At 45.8% G+C, this 26706-nt stretch overlaps 1 protein-coding gene across 7 annotated transcripts in view; it reads left to right on the top strand.

The window, feature by feature from the left end:
• Positions 1-26706, top strand: part of RORA (RAR related orphan receptor A) — a 760993-nt gene that overhangs the window by 675481 nt on the left and 58806 nt on the right. The window lies entirely within an intron of this gene.

The following is a 26706-nucleotide window of genomic DNA, read 5'->3' as shown; positions in this document are numbered from 1 at the left end:
ATAATAAATTTTTGTACACTAAGTTTTGCATGATTCAGTGGGCTTTGATCCAGGCATAGAAAACTATTGGGGGGAAAAAAGTATTTTTGTCTTGATCAGGGAGTATTCACTCAGAAAAGTCACAACCTAGGTGACTTGCACCTGTATCTGTATTTGTGCTGTACCTCAGTACACAGCTTGCCAAAAAGTGGAAGCATTCTATTGAGTTTCTTATCAACAAGATATTCTCAGTACTGAAAATATTCTCTGGACTTCGGAGTCTGTCACCATCACTTAACATTTTACATACTCTCGGTTCCCATGCACCACCACTTCCCAAAGGTAGATGCTTTTGGGTCCCTTCAAAGTTCTGACCCTCACTCGCGAAGGCCAGCCTTCAGCTCATTGGTCTTTGTTTTCAAAGTCCATCTCCTTTCTCAGGGCTCTCCAAGGTGGTCTGGCTTAGCCAAGGGCAGATTTTTCCCCATGGCCACTTAATGATGGAGCAGTCCCATCTCCAGATCTTGACCTCCTCTACGCTGGCTTAGTGTTTTCACCTCGTGTCCTATCCCTTCCTGAGTCTGCCTAGTGACGGGAGATAAATGAGTAAGGACTATCAGAGACGTGGCACAGAGAAGACATCATGGATTTGAAAATGTTTTCCCATCTGAGGCTCAGTCCCAGAAATGCTTCCTCCCAGCTGACAGATCTTGCGCCAATCACAGAACTCTGTACTGGTTTGGTCATCTCTAAAAGCAGGATAATATCTACCTCATAGGGATCTTGGATAGGAAGAAGGGACGCTTGGGAAGACACTGAATACAGCTTCTCCTGTGTTGCAGGCACTCAGTATATAGTAGATGCTGAGTAAGTGCTGCTATTAACATCACACCCTCTGTACCAATAAGTGCCACTGAACCACTCAAGTTTCAAGTGAAGGTAATGACTGCACTGAGTCTCATCTCGGCGGCCACGTTGCACCAGAGCAGGGAGGTTATGTGATCTGGGTGTACGGGGGCCGGTGCAAGGAGAGCCTGGCGATATTTCTATCAGAGAACCTCATACGCTTCGAGTTCTGCACGTTTCAAGCCCTGCCATCCTAACCAGTCCTACACGTTCTAAGCCCATTATTTTTAAAGCGCTTCCTCTGTGCCAAGCGCCGTGAAATGGATAACCACATGTAACACTCGCATTAGTCTTTCATCTGCCTTTTCACAAAGGAGGAAGCTGGAACTCAGAGAGGCAGAGCAACCTGTTCAGGATCACAGGGCTTAGCACGCGGGCCGCGGCTGGTGGAGGCCACGTCTGTCTCATTCCCAGGACCGTGCTGCCCCCCTCTTCTGCCCCGTGGGAATCCCACCCAAATCCGTGGCTGCAGACTTCACAGCAAGTGTCCCTGCCCATGATGTGAGCATGTCTGTGTAGTAGATGCACCTGCGATACGGACAGGCACGACTGGAGCACCTGATGAGTGCCAGGCACTGTAAGACGTGCTAGAACCAAGGAGATGAAGACGTTGTGCCTGCCTTCAGAGGTTCCGAGGCCGGCGTGGGGAGGCTCGGAGTGGAAATAAAACCACAGTTCAGGGTAACTGCCCGGAGACGGAGCCCGGAAGAGGAGCCCTGATCAGACTCTGGGTGGGGGTGGGGAACAGCTTTTTGGCAGAGATGGAAGCTCAGCTTGGCTTTGAAGTAAAGGAAGGTTATTCCCAACAAAGGGCAGAGCTTGTGAAATTTTCAAAGGCTCTAGACAGCAAGCACGGCGAGTTTGGGGACAGCCAGGAGTTCAGCGTGGCCTGTAGGGACTGCAGGAAATGAGGCATCTAGAGGAAGCCTGTGGGATCCAGACCATGAAAAACCCTCGCTACCATTCTCAGGGAGTTGTTCTGTACACTGACAGTGAAGGGAGGCCACCGGGGGAGGCGGCCAAATATTTTCAAGGCACACGCGATCATTAGCAACACTCAGATGTTCTCAGCGTCTTCCTTTCCCTTCATCGTGTCGGGGTGGGAGGGAGGCTTTTCGGGATGAAGCAAAGGGCCCTTGTGTGGCGGAAGCTGGGCATCTGTGCAGATGCTTTGCTGCTCACCGGCTGTTGAGAGATCACATGAAAGGCATCGGCCGCAAGACTCCTTCAATGGGTTTTTTGCACTTTGCTTGTTATAAATTGATTCAGGGACTTCGTTATGATGTGGCTCAGATGAATGGGGCAGTAGTGTTGTGGCTTGCGCTGCCAGGAGGAGGGAAAAACAAGTGTCTGTGTGCCGCCGTTCAATCACGCTGCTTACAGAAGTAGGGCCGTGAAAGGGTGGGGGAGTGTGTCTTTGATACTGGAAACCCTGTAGCCCTGTTGGTGCTACAAGCGAACGCTTAAATTAAAGGTTGGAGTCGGCTTTCAAGTATTGACTGTCGAGCAAAAAGCTCGGCCCACACTCATGTACTTACTCAGGCTCGTTAAAATGAAAACACACTCTCGGCCGAGCCTGTGTCACAGCTGGGATAATGATGGCACTGAAGGTGGTCGTTTGACTCGGAGTTGCTGCAGCACACGTTTAGGTGAGGATGTGCTTGTGCTTGGGGATATAAGTACATGGTCGTCACGACTCGGGGCCATACCGTGCCGGAGTTTCATTGCAGGCTGCCTGGTTGCTTGCTTACCCTTTGTGGAGTGAAGGTACACACTTGGGACTTGGCACATTTACCCAGAATAGAGGCGATTGGATTCCTCGCCATTGAGCTAGTGGCTTAATTCATTGAGCCTTCGTCCAGAGCAAGGACAGTGACAGCAGTGACCTTGTTGGGTTGTTTTGAGGGTTAAATGAGATGATACGTTTAAAGTGGTTGACCCCATCAGTAAGTGCTTCATAAACCGAGTTTCATTATGGGTAATTTTTTACAGAAGTTTTTTGAGATGGTGGGAGGGAGTGTAACAAAAACACCACTTGCTGTGTCTTGCTGCCAGTGGTCAAAGCAGATGCGTTAGCTCTGCAGTGCCACTGGCTTTTTTTAAAAAAAGATTTATTATTTTTTTTTTGCTTATTGAAATGCTGACTTACAGTGGGTGGTGTGATGGAAGGGGAGGGAGGAACAAAGAGAGGTCTCCCACCCGCTGGTTCACTTCTCAGATGGCTACAATGACTAGGGCTTGAGCCAGGCCCAAGCGAGGAGCCCGGAGCTTCGTCCCAATCTCCCACGTGGGTGCAGGACCTGAGGACTTGGGCCGTCTTCTGCTGCTTTTCCAGGTACATTAGTATGGAGCAAGACCGGAAGTGGAGCAGCCAGATCTTGGAATCAGTGCCTCTGTGCAACGCCCACACTATGAGTGAAGTCTTAACCTGCTTTGCCACAGTGCTCTCCCCATTCCTGGGCTTCTGGGGCCCTTTGGGTTCTGGTCCCTCCACTTGCACTTGGAGTTGTCTAGAGTGTTCAGATGCTTGGGAAGCTTGGGAAACTGATGAAGGTGAGGTGTGAGGCTCCTTTTGTAATTGGCTTTCCATGGGGTTCCCCCTCACCTCCGGCCATGGGGTATACATTTCTAAATGCTGTCCCCTTGTTGCCCCTTACTGTGAAAGGGAGGAGAGTGCCTTCTCCAACAAGTGACTCTGCAGGACACCCACTCACTGGAGCTGCTGTCTGCATTTGAGACTACTCAGTGTTGCTTTGCAATCTTAACCCCCCCCCGCCCCCCCGCCGCCGCCGCCAATTCACACTGTGGACCTACAGGAGCAGTGAGGGGGTCCCTGGCACCTTTGCCGCTGACCTGTGGAGTCCCCTGCCTAGAACCGAGTCCTCAGGCCTCTCTCTCTCCCTGCCGTGGAGGGCTGGGATTTTTGAATTCGTCCTGTGTGCTCTGCGTACGTTCTGGAAGGCTTACACTGGGATGTTGTTCTGTTGATCTTGGTCACCCTCGCACCTGCTCTTGGGCATGGATTCACACTCCTTTCATGAGGCAACAGAAAGGCGAGGAGTTCCTATTTAGATGCTGGCTTCGTATCCTTGGGGAGTGAATTTTGATTAACCACCCCCCCCCCACACACACACACACACACTCACAGCTAAGAGCAGAACTTTCACTATAGAAGTAACAGTTGGGCATTTTAGAGAATATCAGCCCCATGAGAGACCTCAGAAATCATGCCATCTGCGTGTTCACTGTCAGGGAGCAGGGAGGCTAGAAGCCAGGCCCGGGATGACTTAGTGGCAGGTTAAGGACTAGAAGAACCATTTCGGCCGTGAATTTTCCATAGTTCAAACTTTATCTAAGCACACTGGAATATGGGTGGAATATTACTGTATCAAAAAAGGGTCACAAGCGCTGTATCAGGTCCACTTAACTCTTGAGTAACTAGGCCGTGCGTTCTAACCAGAAGGTCACCAAAAGATCTATCCTGTTTTCTGCATTTTCATAGGCGAGGAGAACAAAATAATCTCAGGTAAGAGGAAGAGCCAAAAGAAGGCCCTGCCACAGCAGAGCTTGAGTTGTGGCTGTCACAGCACAGGAAACCACTTCAAATCCACCATTACTGTGAACTCAGGCTGTGCTGGGGAAGCATCTCGCAGTGCCGAGTCTGTGAGCCTGTATCCTTGTTGTGTGCTGCGGCCATCCTGGGGGAGACACATCGAAATTCCTCCCTACGTCTGTCCCAGAAAAATAAATAGCAGGAATAGTAAATAACAACCTTCAGATAATACAGATGGGTAAACATTTCCAGAACTGATTATAGAAAGGACTGTTGACAAGCCACTAGCAGGGAAATGAGCAGAGAGGAGAGAGAGGAAGGGGTGGGTGGGGGGACCTTTTATCTGCCATTCAGCAGTGGGCCCACCAGGCAGGATAGACAGGGTGGAATCGTGATTAATACGGCAATGTGCTTCATTGCGTGTGAGGGATCAGAAGACAGGCCTGCAAGCCACTCCTTTACTCCTGAGGAAAATGCAACCGGGAAAGGTTAAGTGGCTGGCCCGGCATCACACACTTAGCAGCAAAGCTAATTTTGGAACCAGGGTCTCCCAGTGTTCCTGCTGCTGGACCATGCCCCATGATTGAATCTGTGACAGTGCCCGTGTCAGCAGTACACACTGAGGCTCAAGGAGATGTACCTGAAAGAATAGTTGCTTTAAAATAATCATTGGGGGTGGGCGTTAGGACCAGCAGTAATGACAGCTACATCCCACATCAGAGTGTCTGGATTCGATTCCCACGCTCCAGCTCCTGACTCCAGCTTCCCGCTAATGCAACGCTGGGCAAAGCAGGTGGTAGCTCAGGTGGTTGGGTCCCCTGCTGCCGTTTGGGAGAGCTGGATCGAGCTCCCAGCCCCTACTTTAACCCTCTAGCCTGGACCTAGTCTTTACGGGCGTCTGGAGAGTGAACTGACAGATAGGAGCTCTGTTTGTCTCTCTGTGTTTTGAATAAAAATATACACAGATATATTTAAACTCATGGTTAAAATTGTCCATAAACTTGTTCACACACACTGTGTAAAATGCAGTTTCTCTTCATATCCAGAAAGCAGGGAATTTCCCATGTAGCTTTAGTTGTTCCACAAATATGTATTATGCTGTAATTCTGTTACCTGTGGCCTCTGATCAGTGAGTCTAAGAAGCAGGTGGATTGTACGATGTGTCCCCGTCACCACCCTTCTAAGGGTCTCCAGCTCACACTGCCTTACCTTCTTTTCTATGGCCTCCCTATCCTTTTAATCTGGTCTTTAAATGTCAGCCTCTGTCCTCTTCTCCTGTTGGAGCCAGTGTGGGTTTCCCGTGTTTATCTTGGTCTCCTTTTGCTGACGTATTCGCATCACTTTAGTTGCAGTTAGTATCTGCTCAATCAAACCATACGGGCTTGAATAGCTTCCATTGATTTGTGAATAAAAGGATGCTTCAGCTGCCTGGCCCTCTCTCTGTATGTTCTTTGTGGCTAGGAGGTTTAACTTACTCAAAACCTTCCTTGTCTGCATCCTTCTCGTACCCGGCATTGTCCAGTCTTCCCCTTGTGCGGGCCAGTTCATCCTTTTGAGCCGTCCTCCCTGTAAACATGATCTCTGATTGGGGAGGATGATCGCTGTTTCATTTGCTCATTATTTCGTGGGTAAGGACAGCAGTTGTCATTGTTCTTCGCTGTTGTCCTGTGTTCACTCCTACCCCTCCCCCAAATGTGTGAGGACCAGAATCACTGCTGACCAGAATCGGGAGCCACCGTTCCCTGTTGACTAAGCATCACTCAGAAGACTTGAAGTTGGTAACAAAGGCCTTGGGTTTCTTTTGAAAAGGGGTGCAAAATGAACAAGCCACTTTCGTTGATTAATATAATTCATCCCCTCTTCTCTACATCAGCCCACTTACCGCAGAGAAATGACGAGACTGTAAATGGCAGCGGACAAAAGTGTGAAAAGACAGCAACCACAAAAAGGCCTTCTTATAAATTATACCATCGGCCTGTTTCACCCTCGAAAGCCAAAATCTGGAGATTCTTTTTTAGTGCAAAACCATCCAAACCAAAATCCATATGAAAAATACCAAAGCATCTCCTTTGCTTTGTCATTTAACCACTGCCTGCTCCTCCCTCGAGAAGAAGCCCCTCCTTCTCCTACTTGCATGTGGAGAACAAACAAAACCCTGCTCACTGGTGTGATCAAGTGAGTGCGCTCTGTGTCCAGTGCCTTGGAGTTGGTGGAAGAGGCCCCAGGACTTTGGTCTGATACAGTCCCAGAGCAGTGCCTGGCTGGCTTCCTGTCCCCCAGCCCTTGTGTCCCCAGGGAGAGCTGGAGTAGCCATCCCCATGGCCTTGTTGGAAAGAAGAGGTCTCCCTTGCTGCTCAGAGACATATTTCTACATCACACCCAGGCAACGTGTGCCAGTGCTTGGCTGTTGAAAGTACACTGTAGGCCAGCGCCTTGGCTCAATAGGCTAATCCTCCGCCTTGCGGCACCGGCACACCAGGTTCTAGTCCTGGTCGGGGCGCCAGAGTCTGTCCCAGTTGCCCCTCTTCCAGTCCAGCTCTCTGCTGTGGCCCAGGAAGGCAGTGGAGGATGGCCCAAGTGCTTGGGCCATGGGAGACCAGGAGAAGCACCTGGCTCCTGCCTTCGGATCAGTGCGGTGTGCCGGCCACGGCGGCCATTGGAGGGTGAACCAACGGCAAAGGAAGACCTTTCTCTCTGTCTCTCTCACTGTCCACTCTGCCTATCAAAAAAAAAAAAAAGTACACAGTGCAAGTTCCTGTCTTCCTGCCCACGACTGTGTGCACAGTAGACAGCAGAGTGAGGAGCTCTCACCATGTGGCCTCCTTGTGGAGGTGTTGAGGCTTCTCGCAGGTGGAGGGGGCCTTTGGGCCCATGTTGGCATCACTCACTGAGACTTCCTAGCTGTTCCAGTTCCCCATGGCGGTGAGTGACCATTAGCTGTGGCACTGCTGAAACATACACGGGGCAGAAGTGACAGCAGGAGGTGCCAGCGTCACCATCCTGTTCTCCCACCCAGAGCGTATGTCCCTGGGAACCAGCCTCCCTAGGGAACACTGACGCGCAACTGGAGGGTGCATTTTCATTCCCCCAGGAACACCTGTCAGTGTCTGGAGACGTATTTGATGGTCAGACCTGGGGAGGGCCACTGGCATCCATGGGGATAGGCCAGTCAGGAATGCTGCCAGGTGTCCCACAGTGTCTAGGACAACTGTCCCCAACACACCTCGAAGAAGGATCTGGCATCTTAAGTTCATCCCCACCCCTTGCACATGACGTCTGCGTTTCCCGACCAAATACATTCTAAAGTACTTACCTTCTTTTTTAAGAAGAGAAGTAAAGGAAACCTTATTGACATGAGGCAAAGAATGCACTAGCAAAAGAGGCGACAGATAATCAGCCTTGACTCACTCACGGGCATGGCATGGCAGAGTGATTCTTGCTAGGGAAACAGGGCTACTGTCTAACAAAGAAGGCACAGACCCAAATATTCAGTGTGCCCAGGTAACTGGTGAGAGCATGACAGGTCAAGGAGGCACCTGGACCACCAGACAGCCCATGCACTTGGAAGAGGGAGTCATCTCCCTTGGCTCTGTCCCGCTGTTGCCATTTGATGTCACCAGGTCTTGTTTTGTTTTTAAAGAAAATCTATAAGCAGGATTCAGACTACAGTATAGCTGTTGAGTGTTGGGTTGTCATTCCCTCTGCTCAAAATAAGCTTGTTTCTCAACTATGTCTACCAAATCCCTTTAAAAACCAGGGACACATGGTCTCATAAAGAAAAGAAAATAGAATCTGTAAATCTAAGCTTCCGTGTGAAATTCCTTGGCTACTAATTGTTAGAAACAAATTTTATTTTTAAAAATTTAAAAAATATTTTCATTTTATTTGAGAGAGATCTTCCAACCACTGGTTTACCCCCCAGCAGCCCACAACAGCAGAGGCTGGACCAGGCCTAAGCCAGGAGCTAGGAACTCGATCCATATCTCCCACATGGGTAGCAGGGACCCAAGTACTTGAGCCATCCATCTGTTGCCTTCTCAGGGTGCTCATTAGTAGGGAGCTAGCTTGGAAGCAGAGGCGGGACTCAGTCCCAGGAACTGTGATGTGGAATGCAGGCATCTCCAGTGAGGTCTTAACCATTGTGCCAAACACCCCAAGAAGCAAAGGTTTTTAAATTTGTAACCTAGTTATGGGACTAGTTAATGTTTATGTCTAGTTCATCTTTATTTGCTGTGTCTGTGTTGTTACTGAGGTTGTGTGGTTAAACATTGGACAGATCAGACAAAATATTAGCTCTCACACATGGATAGGAACAAGCCAATCATCATCTTCAAATGACTTAGAAATAAGTGCAAACTTGGTAGCGGAGTGTTCGTGGATTTAGGGTTAGGCCTCGCTGCGTTCCCTCCTTCCCCCGAGCCATTGGCTCCTCTCCACGCCTTTGAGACACAGTGAGCTCTCCGAATGCACCATGGACGTTCACGCTGGGTCTGCTGCTTGGTCTTCCTGCATGTCGCCTCAGCTTTCGCCACCTAGGGAACTGTCACATTCATTCTCCGTGGCCCAGATCAGATGATGCACGATTTTCCTGGATTCCCTCAAAGGAATGTGGCTTGGTACATGATGTCATTGTGCTCTTTGCAAGGAGCTAGATGTTTTCGATGACTGCTGTCTCTGACCTCAAGGAATATCGAAGGCTTGGGTGCGAGGAACCCAGCATGATCACTGTCTCTTCCACATAAACTTAGTAAATTTCAGTAAATTCGAATCACCTTGCCCTTAACTATCCATCAGTATGCACAGCAGTTAATGAGGGAGCTTCTGTGTGTAACATCAAATTTTCCCTCTTCCCTTCCTGGGACCAATTTCCAAAAAAAATAAATGAATAACCTTAAAGTCATGTTATTCATAGCAATAATGGAATTATGATTTTTGCATCATCTAAGATCTTTTATTAAGAGATAAAGTAAAACTTGAGTGATGAGTAATACTTATTAAGCGTTCGGGAATAGCATTAAAATAGTATTTTTACACAGTTAAATATTTGCGTCTATACTTAGATGTATAAATTACTATTCTTTGAACTTGAAGTGGATTTTGAACTGTGTTCTCCATAATTATAATAATCATACATTTTTTTATATATAGTTGGGCTGTATAGACATTACCCAATTAATTCTTGATCACATGGCTTAATAGGAAGACTTTCCTTGGTGTACCCTATTTTTAGAGTGCACAGATGAGTGTGTGTTAATTATAGACCTCTGTTATTAACTTTGCATCGCATTACCCAACAATTTAGCAACATCAAGGGGGTAGGTGGGCAAGGAACCTGTATCAGAACAAACCTCTTGTTTCAAGCCAGGAGGTGAGTGACACTTAGACGTCCATCAACTACCTGGCCTGACTCCAAGGACAATTCATTTTCCTTAAGTGTTTGAGTGGTTATGTGTGGGGGTGTGTTGACTTTCTCAATTCAAGCTACATCATAATTAGCTAATTAAAAAAAAAAATCAAGGATGATATGTATACAAGGAACCTTCAAAAGGTTCATGAAAATGGAATTTAAAAGATTATTTGTGTTTCTCTCATCTTTTAAAATTCCTCTCATATGTGTTTGAGCCAAACTGAGTTTTGTTTATAACCCTGGTTCTCTGTAGGTGATGTGGCTGATAATTAAGTTGTCCCCATTAGGTTATGCTATTGCCTGCTGCCTATTCCATTTCAAATGAAAACTTACCTTTATCACTCATTGCAACATAAAACATAGCCATTTGGAGAAAATGCATTATAAATGAGACAGAGCTGGCTGTTGGATAATGCTGGTTTAGGCTCAAGGCCGAATATAAATGTGATATGGATGGGAAGATATTGGACAAATGCAATTTATCTCATTATTCAGCAATGAGGTGTTCCAAATGTCTCCACTAATGAATACATAAAAATGGATTACATATAATGTGCACACCCTGAGTTATGTTGGCAGAATTGTCTTTGCCCCTTCCAGCACTGTCTGAAACCAATAATGAACAGCAGCACTCCAGCTTCTAAAATACCTTGAAAATAAAACATTTCTCAAGAAGTGTCTTATCTGTGAAAATTTACCTTGATCGAAAAACATCTGAAGAATCCGCCAATTTTATCTGAATCTGATCAGTTGTCCTGGTAAACCACCATTGTTCCTTAGAGAAGACAGTGTTCTTCCTCAAAGACCAGGACTGCGGGCTCAGAACAACCTGTCTGTGCCGAGATACTAGGAGGACACACAGAGCTCACGGGGAGGTCTCTGCTGGCCCATAGCAGTCGGTTAGTAGTTAGTGACATTGAAGTCCAGGAGTGGGTGTTTATGGTAGTAGTAGTAGAGACGCCAGTTGTCATGCCCACATCTCAAATCCCAGAGTGCCTAGGTTTGATTCCTGGCTGCATCTCCTAATTCCAGCTTCCTGCTAATGCAGACCTGGGAGGCAGCAGTGACAGCTCGGGTCCCATCACCTGTGTGGGAGCCACAGATTTAGTTTCCAGCTCCAAGTTTACCTCTCAGCACAGCCCTGGCTCTTGTGGGCATTTTGGGGCAGTGAATCAGCAGGTGGGAGCATGTTCGTTCTATTTCTCTCTCTCTCTCTCTCTTTCTCTCTCTCTCCCTCTCTCCCTCCCTCCCTCCCTTTTTCCCTCTTTCAAAAAATGAAACTCCAAAGAGTAAAATAAAAATGTATAATAATGTTAGTATTGCACTGGCTTTAGGGTTTTAATTCAGTTGTTGGAGTCTTAATGTTATCTAAATATCAATACTTGGATGCACTCATGTATCTTAATCACTATTTAACACTGAGAAAATATTTTAAGTCTAGGATTCTCTCAGATCCCACCCCCTCCCCGAGATCCACCCAGTAAACTTGTTGAAAATCCAACAAGTCAAGGTTGACTGGCCCTGGTCTTTGCTGGCTAGAGGACCCTCCTAATGAGGCAAACGATCAGGTTTAACAGAGCTCAGCAGGCTTTGAACACAGGAAAGCAGTATTATTACGTGGTTCCCCGTTGTACCCCTAAACCAAGCCACCTCTCTCATAAGCAAAGTAGCTGGATGAGAGAGTGTGACAGTTCTCTCCACATTATCATCATTGCCAGTTTAAAAAAAAAAAAAAAAGTTTGGCAGACCAAATGTGAAGAGCATCAGTTTAAGGTAAAGTCAGTAGGGGCCAGCGCTGTGGCATAATAGGCTAAGCCTCCGCCTGCTGTGCCAGCATCCCAAATGGGCAACAGTTTGAGTCTCAGCTGCACCACTTCTGATCCAGCTTCCTGCTAATGCGCCTGAGAAAGCAGCAGAAGATGGCCCAAGTAATTGAGCCCCTGCACCCATTGGGAGATCTTGAAGAAGCTTCTGGCTCCTGGCTTTGGATCAGCCTAGCTCTCACCCATTGCAGCCATTTGGGGAGTGAGCCAGCAGATGGAGGACCTCTCTGTCTCTCCCTCTATCTGTAAATCTGCCTCTCAAATAAATAAATCTTTAAAAAGAAAAAAAATAGAACACCACAAGGTGCAGTGATTGCATCTCCTGTATATGCCTGACACTGAACTAAACACCATGTGTACATGTTCACATTTAGCTTTCACCAGCTCTCAAAGTGGGATCTGTTGGTATTCTGTGCTATAGACGTGGCAAACTGAGGACTGGAGGGGTTAAAGCTTTGCATACAATCACACAGAAGTATATATTGGGATGTGAAGTTAGGAGTCTAACCCCAGAGCTTCTCAACCGTGTCTCCACAGCCTTGCCATCTACCAGCTGTAAGCAGGCATGTTTCTCCTATGTTGGATTCAGTGTCCAGATGTAACAGTCTCAGGCTAAAGGGAGGAAGAATTAGATCTTGGTGAGCATGCTCAAGTCAGGAGACCAAGAGAGGACTGCACATCAGAGGACAGAGGGGAAGCTGGACCCAGGTCTGCGAACTGCCATGAGGGTGTGTCCTACACTGATGAAGCCGCCTGTGCCCAAAAACCTTGCATGGAAATAACGAGGCCATCACTGCCTGTGCGTGTACTTGCTGGATTGGAACAAACTTCCCAGGGACTGGCAAGAACGATCCACAGTGAACCAGAACATGTGTCCTCCGATAAACACTGTCGTGATGTAGCCACACAGGAAGAGCCACGGTGTGAGCCTGTGCTAACAGACTCTGGCGCCTAACAGGAAATGCTGCTGTTGACTAACAGCCTCCTGGTCCCGCCCCAGCACTGTCTTTTCTCATTTGGTTTCCAGACACCCTGAGGGGTAGTGCGTGGTAAGATCCCCAAGTTACAAATGAAAAAATCAAGACCCAAAGAAGTTTCCTTCCGATCGACTTCCTGAGTGGCAGGACGGGAACGCCGAACACTCCTGGTGACTGCAGCCGTTGAAAAGGTGCACGAGGGGCCGGCGCCGTGGCTCACTAGGCTAATCCTCTGCCTTGCAGCGCTGGCACACCAGGTTCTAGTCCCGGTCGGGGCGCCGGATTCTGTCCCGGTTGCCCCTCTTCCAGGCCAGCTCTCTGCTGTGGCCAGGGAGTGCAGTGGAGGATGGCCCAAGTCCTTGGGTCCTGCACCCCATGGGAGACCAGGAGAAGTACCTGGCTCCTGCCATCGGATCAGCGCGGTGCGCCAGCCGCAGCACACTGGCGGCGGCCATTGGAGGGTGAACCAAGGGCAAAAGGAAGACCTTTCTATCTGTCTCTCTCTCTCTCTCACTGTCCACTCTGCCTGTCAAAAAAGAAAAAAAAAAAAAAAGAAAACAGAAAACCACAAGTGTGTCCACTTAGGCAAAGAGGTGTAAAGGGCTGGACAGCTGTCTGGCACACCTGATACTCAGGCCATCAGTATCTTGCACTAGTTGCTAAGCAAGTACTTGGGGTTGGTTCCTGAAACAGGAGTTTTTGCCTGCGTGTTTCAATAGTCACTTTGTTTTGGTCTTGCCTTGCCAGTTTGTGTGTCCACTGGGAGATTTTCAACTGATAGGAATATAGTTTTAGATTGACATTTATTGTCCTTCTGTATTTTTAAGAATTTTCTTGTTACTGGAAAAGCAGAGTGACAGAAAGGGAGAGACAGAGAAAGATATCGATTCGCTGGTTATTTCCCTGGTAGGTAGTGCTGGGTCAGGCCGAAGCTAGGGGCCAGGAATTTCATCTGGGTCTCCTGCATCAGTGGCAGAGACCCAAGTATGTCGGCCATCATCTACTGGCATTTCATTTGCAGGAAGCTGGATCTGAAGCAGAGTAGCCGGGACTTGAACTGGCACTCCAATACGGGATGTGGGCAGCTCTGAAGTGGTAGTTTAACCCGCTGTGACACAGTGCCAACCCCTCCTATATTTTTGGTTCTTTTAAAAAATGTATTGCATGGCGCAGCTGGTTAAGCCACCGCCTGCAACACTGCATCCCATACGTGAGCCAGTTTGAGTGCCAGCTGCTCCATTTCCGATCCAGCTCCCTGCTAATGTGCCTGGGAAAGCAGAAACCATGGCCCAAGTGCTTGGGCCCCTGCACCCATGTGGGAGACCTGGAAGAAGCTCCTGATTCCTGGCTTCAGCCTGGCCCTTTCCCAGTTGTTGCAGCCATTTGTGGAATGAACCAGCAGATGGAAGACCTGTCTGTCTCTGTCTCTGTCTCTTTTTCCCCACCTCATTTTTTCCTCTCTCTGTAACTCTTTAAAACAGATATTTTTTAAAAAAATGTATTAGCATTTTAAAATGCAGAAATTATGGCATGGAAGGGCATTCAAGAACCTTGGGAGCCATCTTGTGGTTAAATTCTTCTCTCTCCCTCATACTTTCCTATAAAACTGAATAAAATTCTTATGTTTATTTCATTACTTGGTGGTCTTCACAGTTACCAGTTTGCCACACTTATTGTTTTTGTTTTTTTTTTTTTTTTTTTTATTTTGACAGGCAGAGTGGACAGTGAGAGAGAGAGACAGAGAGAAAGGTCTTCCTTTGCCGTTGGTTCACCCTCCAATGGCCGCCGTGGCTGGCGCGCTGCGGCCGGCGCACCATGCTGATCCGAAGGCAGGAGCCAGGAGCCAGGTGCTTTTCCTGGTCTCCCATGGGGTGCAGGGCCCAAGCACCTGGGCCATCCTCCACTGCACTCCCTGGCCACAGCAGAGGGCTGGCCTGGAAGAGGGGCAACCGGGACAGAATCCGGCGCCCCGACCGGGACTAGAACCCGGTGTGCCGGCGCCGCTAGGCGGAGGATTAGCCTAGTGAGCCGTGGCGCCGGCCCACACTTATTGTTAACTTGTATGTTCTAACATTTAAAAATAAAAACTTAAAATTTTCCATGCATAGAAACATTTTTAATATTTGAAAATTTTATTTATTCCGGAGCGTAAACAGAGCGAGCTCCCACCCACTGGCGCACACCATAAAACATTATCTTTTAAAACATCACCACTATAAACATTTTTTTTAATGAAAAGAAAAAACAAAAATCACTACTCCCATGTTGGTGTAGATAGGTGAAAGCATATATGTGCATTTCTAGAATCTTGGTTATCTCCAAGAGAAGACAATGAGAGAACTTTATGTTTTTCTTTATACATTTCTGTATTTTCTCAATCTGCTTCCATAAGCCTATGTGACTTTTAAATAGGAAAAAAAATTGCAGTCTACAAATTACAGTTAAATATTAGCAGCTGCTATTGCAGGAAGATGCATCAACTGCCCAAGTGGACACATTAGAAGAGAGTTGTTGAAATATAGTTATTTTGCACAAGCATCACAAAAATGGAACGGCAGCTCTGCTCCTGTGTTAATAAAATGTTAAGAGTGTGCCTGGATTATTTGAACCCCGTTCTGTCCCATGAATTTGAACTCTTAAAAATAAAACAAGGAAAAACATAAAAAGAAAAGTTGAAAGCACTCTTGTTACTCAAATGTTTTAAAAGCAACATATTCTAATGTATAACAGAACTGCATTTTGCAACTGTATTATTTCCAGCTCAGCTCTCCTTAACAACTGAGAGTACAGAATTTTTCTGATAAACTTTCGGCTTTGCTAGATATGGACTATACACAATTGGTTGATACAGTCTAAAAGTTACCTGAAATCAGAAATTAATATCATTCACACACTCTGGCTGTAAGCAACTATTGGAACTCTGGACTATGCATAGTAAGAAGAAGAAAAGTCAAGAGAGGAAAAACAGTGGTTAAATTAATAAAGTTATATGTCTTTGGCCCTAAGATAGTTTTTGCCTTGCTTTAAAAAAAAGTCCATTTGCCATTCCTTCAAACATACCTAAAGGCTGGGCCTTTGGTACTGCAGTTATGATTCCTCTTGGGACACCTGTTTTCCATATCAAACTTTCTGGGTTCAGTTCCTAGCTCTACTTCTGATCAAGCTTCCTGTTCTGCCTGGGAGGCAAGGGATGATGGCTCAGGGACTTGGGTCTCCACCCAACATGTGTGAGACCGGGACTGAGTTCCAGACTCTTAATTTCCCCTGGCCCAACCGATCTGTTTCAGGCATTTGAGTAAAGAACCAGCAGATGGAAGTGCTCTTGCCCATGCACTCTCTTGCTCTCTCGCTCGCTCGCTGTCTGCCTTTCAAATAAACAAAGAGCTTGAAAACCATATGTATCTGAACTCACTGAGAAGAGATCAAGAAACTTTCTCAAACTGAATGCACTTATGTTGATTCTCAAGCCATATTGCAAAAGTCATTTCATACCCTGCACTCCGCTTTCTTTGGCCATTTGAAGACTGTGGTCTTCTGCAGTCCCTCCCCATGATGAATTTGTCCTCTTGCAACCTCTCTCAGGGAAACCAACTAAGAAGTAGCAAGGAAGCAGACAGGGCTTTGTGCTGCCTGAATGCAGCTCCACAGTCCAGCAGGGCAGCGTGTGCACTTGAGACCCAGTAGGACATCCTATTTATAATTAGGTTTTGTTTGTTTTGTTTTTTCAAGATTTTATTTAATTTGAGAAACAGAGATAGAGGGGGAGACAGAGAGGTCTTCCATTCACTGGTTCACTCCTCAAATGGCCACAACAGCCAGAGCTGGTCCAGTCCAAAGGCAGGAGCCAGGAGCTTCTTCTGGGTCTTCTATCTGGATGCAAGGGGAACACTTGTGTCATCTCCTGCTGCTCTCCCAGGCACATTAGCGGGGAGCTGGATTGGAAGTGGAACAGCTGGGACTTGAACCTGCACCCATATAGGGTGGCACTGTGGGTGCTGGCTTTACCCACTACGCCACAGCGCCAGCCCCTTAAATGAGTTGTTTTTTAGTTTTTGGGGTTTTTTTTGTATGTGTTTTTGATTTATTTATTTGAAAGAGTTACGGAGAGGCAAAGGTAGAGAGAGGTCTTCCATCTACTGGTTCACTCCCCAAATGACAATAATGACTGGAGCTGCACTGATATGAAGCCAGGAGCTTCTTCTAGGTCTCCCACACAGGTGCAGTGGCCTAAGGACTTGGGCCATCTTCTACTGCTCTCCCAGGCCATAGCAGAGAGCTGGATCAGAAGTGGAGCAGCCAGGACTCGAACCAGCACCCATATGGGATGCTGGCACTGCAGGCTGTGGCTTTACCCACTATGCCACAACCCCTGTCCCTAAAATGAGTTTTATAATGACTGAATCAATAAAGAATAAATTATGTTAAAAAATTAGTAAGAGAAGTGTGTCATAACTTTAGGAAGTGTCCACAGAACCTGTATGGTAATGACCCCCTTTGATTTCATGTGCTTACTTGGATAAAATTCCAGCTGTCCTACTGTACTTAGTAAGGCTCTCATCAGTTGAGATTCATTGCTGTTTGCCTTGGCTATGCTGTAAAATCCACGACATTCACAAAGGCTTCTGAAGTCAGGAAGATGTCCTTCATTGTGTTCTTTCAAAGATGGATCCGAAAAGTAACTTCTGTTTGTTTGCAGCCTGCAGGATGTTTCTCTTGTAACTGAAGCAAAGGTTTTGTTATAAACGTGAACTTGACTGATTGGAGCACCAGACATAGACTTTGCTATGTTTATGCTTCTTTCTTAGAGTTTGAAGCAGTTAGCTTGGGTTATTTAAACGGAACAAGGCTGAGTTCGTGTCTCATTACATAACAGTACAAAAGAACTTTTCCGAAATGCAGTGTTCACTCCCCTGGCTTTTCCTGTGCGTGTCCACGACCTCTTGTGATTTTTGCTGCTTCTAAATGAAGGTCAGACCTTGTCATGCACACCCTCTGGTGGTGCCAAAAACTCCACTCTTTAGTTCAATAACTATAACAGCTGTGTGCACTTGAGAGCTTTCTTCAGACACGAGGGGAGGGAGGGGTGGTTGGCCCGGCAGTTAAGATGCCAGTACGGACCCCTGAGTGCCGTGTTGGAGTAGCTGACTTGACTGTGGCTCCTGCTCCTGCCATCAGCTTCTTGCTAATGCAGACCTTGGGAGGCTGTAGTGGTGGCTGCAGTCGTTTGGTTTCTGTCATCCGCATAGGTGCCCTGGATGGAGTTGCAGGCTTCTGGCTTTGGCCTGGCCCAGCCCTATTGTGGGTGCATGAGTAGCGAACCAGAGGATGGGACCTCCCTCTCTCCAATAATTTTTTTTTAATTCAAGAAAGTAGGCTAATTTTAGCGATGATTTTGGAGGGATAGTGTATATTCTTTTCCAGCAATTTCAAGTTCAGCCTTTATAGAATCGGAGTCCTGGGCAGAAAGCATACAAGTGGCAGAAAATTATTCCTGCCAACAGATATCAGGAAAAGCTTCTTTAGACAAAAGAGAAAAAGACATACTGAATGACCATGGGGTTCAATCAGGCAGAGAGCTGGCCCTTTAAATAGTGTGTTGTGGGTACTGATTGATTGCTGTTCAAGCATGTGGAGATGTGCTATGCAGAAATGCGTGCTTTGATAGAGCTGTTCCGTGTTATTTATCATTGATTTGGGGCAGGCAGATGAATGGTCCTGGAGGAATGATGTCAAGGCCACATATTCACCAAAGGCACACACTGGGCATGTGAGCAATGAGGGGGAGTGAACTATTGTAGTGTACAAAGTGTCTTCATTTCTGAAGGCTGTTAAGATAAGGCGAGGTTTGAATCAGAGATAAGGCCCCCACAGAGCCTGAAATCATGAAGAGCAGGAGGAGGCCGTGAAAGTGCAGGCCCAGGGGCCCCTCACTGGTGGCCCAAGGAGTTGCAGGGCAGGGCTCCGTCCTCTGGCATCCCAAGATGCTGACTTTGGGTGACGATGCTCAGGCAGGGCCATCAGCGAAGTCAGTGGGAATGTCTTCTCCTGCAAGGGGAACCCCGGAACTGGGAACACGACAGGCATTTTCCCACAGTGTTTAGACAGGTAATACAAACTCATTTTCATATCACTGCCTTCACTCTCTGACATGACGTGTTCATGAAACCGGAGGGGCAGACACGGGGGGAAGTATAAATCCCTGGCTGGAATTCAGAGGCGATCACTTGGGCTACCTTTTTCTCCTCCTTTCTGTTAATCAGACTCTCTACAACACATTTCATGGGGGGGGGGGGGATTTCAAGTGTCTTCATTTGGGGGTGGATGGATGGTAAACACGGAGCCCCTTGTCCACATCATAAAGAGGGAGGTGTGATAAAGATTCGACCCCACAGGTGAGCCTAACACCCAGCGGACATGCCAGACGTTCCAAAAGCGTCCCCGTTACAGAGAACAAGAAATCTCTCTGTTGTTTGTGCTTTGTTGGAAAGTAGAGGGACTGCCCCGCCTCCAAGGGGTGGGGGGAGATTTGTGTAACAGGAAAGACAGGCAGAAAATATGCCAGTGAAGTCGAGTGACCGGCTACACTAGTCAAGTGTTTTGAGAGGTCTAAGCCAGCACTCCATAGTCACTGCGCAGATTGTCTTACGAGTATCAGGAAAAAAAAAAAAAAAGCCGGAAGTGGGGGAAAAAATCTCTTCTGGGTGGAGAAGAAGGGAAAACAAATTATCCTCCTTCATTCAAGTAACTTCCACTAAAAGCATTTTATTACAAGTTTCCTTAAAGTCATGTTGCACAACAGATCCAATATTTCTGAGAACAGGGGTTAAAAAAAAAAAGTTTTCTGGAGTCGTGTGAATATCCTTTTGGCCACCATCTTCCTTCTTTTCCCACTTGTGAGCAGCAGGCTGTTCCGTGGGATTTTATTGGCCTCATTCTGCTGAAATCGAGCAATATCTCGCAATCACTTCTTGTTTCAAACAGTAAGCCACGACCAGGCTCCATTTTAACATAGCCACTCATTCTTTTGAACAAGGCTGTGTTGGCAATTATGAGACAGGGTAGACGTTGGCAAGCGCTTTCAGAATAATTATAGGGTTCCTCAAGTAGTACAGTATAAATAATTGCCGGTTTAAAAGCGTTATTGTGAATAGCAATTTATCCTGAAATTTATATTTGCTCCTTGAAACCAATATACGTCAAGAATGCCTCACTCCCACCACCACCTCCCTACCTTGAGGTCTCCGGGGCTTTGGAAACGCTGGGCTCCATGACACTTTTAACTTAGCAAGTCAACTCTTGGGCAGTCCAGGCCATAGTACATGAGGGTGGGAGCGATGCATTTAATAAGTGGGCAGGAATGAAGTCATGAAACTCTTCCAGCTCCAGCCACCCGGTGTGCTCCCTGGATACCAGAGTACAGAGAGGCTAATTTGGTGCGGAGAGAAAGTAAGAACTGCAGTGGTATCACTTTTGCCTGGCAAGTAGGGCACACTGCAGATTATTATCACCTCTTCTTAGGCTTAGGAGGGCGTAGATGCAGGACAGGATACTCTGAGAGATAACGCAGCTCTAAAATAGCCACAGAGACTTCTTAAAAGACACCTGTTCCCCTCATTGGAAATGTTCGTTACAGGCAATGGCACATTAAAAACAGGTAGGTACCTCTGAAACGCAGAGGGTGAGACCGTGGCAAAGAAAGTGGTGGTGATGGGGGCACAGTGTGTGTTCAAGGGTTTCTCTCCCTTCTCGGGTGAAAGTAGAATAGAGGCCCTTCTTTTCTGAGCAGGTGACTGTGTGTGTCATCTTCTTGTCTTGCTGTTCAGCCCAGCAGTGGCATCTCTTACCCAGGATGAGAACTCCCCTGAGATTTGCACATCCTGACTGGTTCTCACCAAAGTAGCAAGTGTTCTAAGATAAATGTGTTTTTTGTTTCAACTGCCATTCTTGGTTTCTGCTCTGTAGAGCCCTTTCAGGCCAGATTTTTCATGATTGTTCTGTGCTGACTTTGGTGTTTAAATAAGCTTTTCAATGGGTCATTAGCCCTGTAATTAATTCCAGCTATTTTTAAATGGTGTCTTGGTTATTAAGGAGTCGCCATATTCACAACAGTCTTGTCTTTCTGGGAGAATCACTGAACTTGGCTATTTTTTTTTAGTGCTAAAAATACTGTAATTTTGTTCTCATTTCAAATATGTTCTTCATTGATAGGACAATTCAAGGTTTTTGAATAAGGAAATAAAATATGTAACAGTTACACTTCTGTTTCAATAGCCTTGTGCTTTTGTTTTCCTTTCAAATCATCTGAACAAATATTCATCTTGTATCCCAGGCTCTGTTATGTATATTTCACTTAAATTTCAGTAGCAAACCATAGTATTTAAGTAAGAAGTGCTTTATTGAATAGGAGAAGTGACAAGATCAAAGTCACTTACCCAATATTAGGGAAGAAAAAAACCAACTTCTTCCTCTACACTCTTTTTTTAGTGTCTGGTGCCCTGAAAAATAAACTGACAAAATATAAATGAACAAAACATGCATATTGGAGGGGACATCACAAAAATGAAAACCCCTCAAAAGAGACCATCAAGACCTGGAGGCATTTATGACAGGATTTGAAAAAAAAATCAAGGAAAAATTAGATTATAAGATATTTATTTTTGGTTCAAAAATTTGTAATCCATGCATACTTTTTTCATAATATGCAGTTTCCATGAACCTTTGGAAGACCCCCTCATATACCGTTTTAACAAAGGATGGTATACTTCTGGAGAAGTGACAAGATAAAGGAAAATGCCTTGGGCTTCTAGGGGCAGTAAATTATGGCAAGGGAAATATATGGGAATGAATGAAAGAGAAGGACTGTTTTAGTGGGGTTTGGTTTTGCAGATGTCAGCTGGTGCCTACCTCTAGCGATAAGAATTGTCCTCTCATCCTGCTACAGGACTGGAGAAGAGGGGCACTTTTGTCCTTGTTGACAGAGGGAAATGTATGCCCTCCCCCCTGAGGCAGATAGGGAAGTGTAGAGACATATGCCTGCCTCTGCTATTTGTCATTTGCCTTCAGCTCAAAATAATACGTATGTCAAAATGCATATTTTCATGTGGTCTTTTCTAATCTCCTTGACTAGATAGTTGTAGAATTATAACCACACCACCTAACTCTTTGCTTGTTCTTTCTGTTTCTCTATGCTTTGTTACGCAAAGTTAGAGTAGCTGTTGATCTCTCTGGGACTGTAGGAGGCTTACCAGTTCTAATATTAGAAACAACGAGCCCAGCCCCATGCCTTTGCAGACATCACAATCGATGCATCTCAAACAGCACCCAAGAATACAGTGGAAATCCATCTACTTGAAATATGAGCCAAAATCCACTTGCCATCTTGACCTTATAGTAATCCCAGGATAAAGCAGTAATTCCTGGTGCAGAAAAGCAGATGGAGATTAACTTTGATTATTGTGTATTATCTGAGATCAGATAAAAATATCAATAGCTCAAATAACAATAGTCTGCCAAGCATTGAGCTAGTTGTTCATATATATTCTTGCATGTGAGCCTCCCAACAACCCTGTTTTCTCTATGGTATTCATTAGGAAGTAGAAGGTTGGAGAGGCTAAATACTGGCCCATGGTCACAGAGCTAGTTATATGGCATATTTAGCATGGGAGCCCAGATCTGTGTGTCTCTAAAGTTACTCTTGACATCTTACAGCACCCATTTGGGCATCCACGTGCTGACCACCTCTAATCCAGCCCCAGATGTCAGAAGAACAGCTGCTGCCTCTCTTTGAGTCCCCTCTTTGTGAAATCCCTGGCCTTCTCTTTTAGTCCTGTGAAGTCCCCTGGCACCTTGTGCTGTAGGCTCTAAAGTAGTTCAGAAAGACTGTTGTTGTTACTCCATGTTATAATTAAATTAGGAGCACTTTAATTTGTTTTGCTACTTGCCGTTCAGTTTCCATGCCAGAAGGAAATGTCTGAGGCTGTCCTTGGATATCATTAATAACCCTTTCATTCTACTCTAGAGTGACAGAGAGTATGTGCTAGAAGCAGGTGGCAGGATTCTCTCATTTATTCATTCCTGTGGGACACCTGCTGCATGCCAGACACTGAGCTAGGCACAGGGAAAATAAGGTAGAAAACAGGTCCCTGCTGTAAACATCTTACCCATTCTAAAGGCAAGGAGACAGCTAATAAATGAAGAGCGTGCCATGTTGTGGTAAATGCTATGAAGAATAAAGCCCCGTATTCCCAGCAGGTGACTTGCAAAGGGGGCTACAGATGCCACCTCTGGGTTCTGATTTCCTGTGTCCCCTTGGACAGATAGTCAAGGAGACTCTAAGTAAGTGAAGCTTCTGTATCTGTAAACACAGCTGCAGTGCCCTTGTAGCCAGGACCGAGATGACAACTGTACAGCGAGCACAGTTTAATTTCAATATAAGCTTCCTCTTTGGTGCTACCATCATTCTCTCAGTCTTCTGGGGACCTTCTAATCCTGGCAGCTTCTGCCATCTCCAGCTGCCTAGCATTCTGCCTGTGGTGCCAAAGCTCACTGCCTCTCCTCAATGCCACCTCCATGTACCAGGAGCCATCCCACTTTCCTATCCTCAAGCTCAGGCGCCTTGTGACTGCCAAGCTCAGCAAGCCACCCTGAGAACTCCACCTGGAGTTCCTTCTCTTGACACTGGTTCTGTTTTTCCATCTGTGAAATGGGGAGGTTAGGAGACTGGGCAGCTATGGGTGGTGCAGTCAGCCCTGTCTAACCCCAGCTTGAGAACCTTGGGATGGTCCCTTTACCATTGTGAGCGTCTAGTTGGCTTGAGGGTTTGACTGGGTGATCTCAGAGGTCTTTACAGGTTGAGAACTGAATGATTTGAAAGGTTTAGGTTAGCTCTTGAGAGCACACTAAGCAGAACAAAAACCATGATTCATGATTCACAAGAGGCAGTGCTCCTGCTTTTATTGTGTAACCCAGACAAGGAAGGAGGCTGGAAGGAGGGGGATGTCCTTGTTGGGGCAGTAAGAGAGATTATTCAAAGTGTTTTACCCTCCCTTCCTGAAGACAGTGTGGGCAATGAACTCATACTGAGCGGGTTAATGAGATGAGAAGAGAGATGGCTCTCCATGTACCCACACTGTGTTTAATTTCTTAAACCTTAGAAATAGTGGACTTTAACTGAATGAGCCACATTTGTTGACCAGGATGTGGGAACTGAGCAGGGACCAGAATGAGCATGAAATTGTCTTATTTGTGGAAGTGACCGGCTGCACTTGTTATCTGACATTGTACTCCGTACTGCGGTCAGAGTGGGGAAGCTGTTATTCAGTATACATTTCCTTTGGCTTAAAAGACATGAGATTATCAAAACAACAGGCCAGGACACTGAATCACTCTCACCAGTCATTTCCAAATGCTGAAAATAAATGCACACGGTGTATCCTACATGGATATATTAATTCGTTGATATCCCCATGAGTAGCTAGCATTCTTAATTAATTTTACTTATAGAATTCTGCGACATCACCTTGCAGAAATCTGAAAGATGAAAAGGTACTTCTTCGTCCATAGCTGTCTCCTGTTCTTCTAAAGGTGTTAGTTTCGTGTGATGCAGAGCCAGTGGTCCACACACAGTCTTTTCTGCACAAACTAAATTAGCAGAAGGGGTCACAAAAACAGCAAGGTCCTGCGAAGTGCTGCTTTTGTTTTCTGTAAGTGTGATAATGATTTCACACAATTGAAAACTTATTGTGTTGGGCGCAATTTTGAGGTGTGAATTCAGCCATTCATGGATTGAGCTTTTATTATTGCAGAATTAACATGGTGTTATTTATGTTCTTTCATCATCCCCTATGGGAGTCACCATCTACATGATAATATACTCCTCCATTGACATTTTGTTCTAAGTGCCCTTGAAGAGAACAAAGAGTGTAGAAAAAGCACAAAACTTCAGTTCTTTTCAGCTGGTCCCTGTGAGTGCTGACAGTAACTTTTAATTTCTCTAATATCCAAGTGAAGAGGATTGAAAACTGGTAACACTTCCATTGATGTTATTGACTCTGATGGCATAACAAAAAGAATTTGGGGGGTTGGGACACTAATGGGGAATGCCATTGACATAGATTATAAATTCTGTGGCCTAACACTATTTCTTTGGATGACAGCGTTTGGGGCTGGGTATGAACAGCCTAAAATGTTAAAATTCCCATCGATCGGCAGGCACTTGGCCTAGCAGTTAAGATAGCAGTTGAGATCCTTGCTTCCCGCATGTGAGTGCCATACTTCACTCTGACTTCTGATTCTAACTGCTCAAGCAGCCCCTGGCAGGTGGCAGTGATGACGCTCCTGTCACCTGCATGGGCATCCCAGATTGAGTGTCTTGGCTCCAGGCTTGGGCCTGGCCCAGTCCCAGCAATTGTGGGTCTCTGTTTTTCTGTGTGTCTCTGTTCTCAAATTTTTAGAAGTTTTTTTTTTTGTTGCTGTTGTTTGTTTTTTGGTGTTTTTTTTTTTTTTTTTTTTTTTTTTTTTGATTCCTATCTGAATTTCAAGTCTTAGAAGTCCCTGTACTTTAAAAGCACCCATGTGGGAGACCTGGATTGAGTTACTCTCACATTTGGTCATGGCTACAGTCACAGCCAATAAGCTCATTTGAGGAGAAACCGTGAATGGGTTTGTACTCACTCACTCTGTGTGTGTGTGTGTGTGTGTGTGTGTGTGTGTTGGTGGGGACAGTATATGTCTCCTCTTAAATAAAACAAAATACTTTTTCAAATGTTAATTTTTTAAAAGCAGCTCAAATATAAACAATTACATCTTTGGTCATTTAGTTTTCAAATATCACTTATACTTTGTAAAATGTTGACTTTGTTTAATTGATGGCTGTAGGAAAATCAAACACATGATATAAATCAGGACTTAGGAACCACTGGGGTCCTATGAATGGCTGTTTCAGAAAAATGAAATAGGAAATTTTGTCTTGTTGATTTTGTGTTGGAGATAGGAGAGGGTGGTGACACTGCAGTTTGAATTTATAATTGAAAGCACAGAGAACAAGTGGACTACAAAGATTACTGAATAAGTGTCATTAGATGGCTCCACCTATCTCTAAGCTGTCTTTCTGAGAGAATAATTTAATTATTGCAATTATATTATTACAGTTAAAAAGGTGGCACTATCACTTCAGGAAGTATGACAAACATGTGACATCCTGGGACATTAAAAAATTGTTTCCATCCGAAGTTTTGTACCATTGTTAGTACAGTGTTTGAAACAAACAAAAGATACAGCACATACCACTTTATATTTAGCCTATTCCCTGATGCCTCGTTGGTTTCTTAGATTAATTCACAGGCAACAAATAGAGAGGGAAAAAATCACAACAAAATACATACCCTGGTGATAGGATAGTAAGCACCAATTCTCAACTCTCTGCTACTTCATCTTCTTCCCAACCTCTCTGCACAGAGCAAGAGAGTAGATGGCAGCTCTGGTTTTCAATGCGTGCCTTCGGTTCCACCCCACTGCAACATGCCTGAGCCCTCAGAACTTGGGTTTGCAGGCAACAAACACAGAACACAGAAGGTGAGGCGCTGCCTGTCATCAGTATATCAAGGATGCTGAGACGCTCCCTACTACTTCATCAAGGTCTTGTTAAGCTGTGCCTATGGAGGTTCAAGAGGAGCAGTGTAACGCAACTCGGATATGACAGCTTTATCCAAAATGTTCTGAACCCGCCCTGTGGCCCCCTAGGTGGGTAGTGTTGCAATTGTTGTCTTCCAAAACTTGTCAATTGCATCACTAACTCACAGCTTTTCTCAGAAAGGAACGCCTTCTCGCATAGCAGTGCTTGGTTGCTTTTCAAAGATTCAGGCCACCTCTTCCTTTAAGAAGGGCTGTGTGCACTTGATTGCCTAGAATGGATTGACCAAAGATTCTGCTTTGGAAAAGTACTAGCACAATGCCCAAAATGCCAGAGGGTGGAAAGTCGTGGTCTCGGCAGGGAAGTGACTGGAGCAGGCGTGGAGACAGCGTCTTCGCATGGCTGACATTAATGACAGCCCAATGCTGAGC

The sequence above is a fragment of the Oryctolagus cuniculus genome, chromosome 12 (assembly GCF_051225735.1).
Source record: "Oryctolagus cuniculus isolate XC-2025 breed Fujian yellow rabbit chromosome 12, ASM5122573v1, whole genome shotgun sequence".
Classification (NCBI taxonomy): Eukaryota; Metazoa; Chordata; class Mammalia; order Lagomorpha; family Leporidae; genus Oryctolagus; species Oryctolagus cuniculus.
This window is presented reverse-complemented; position numbering and strand designations above follow the sequence as displayed.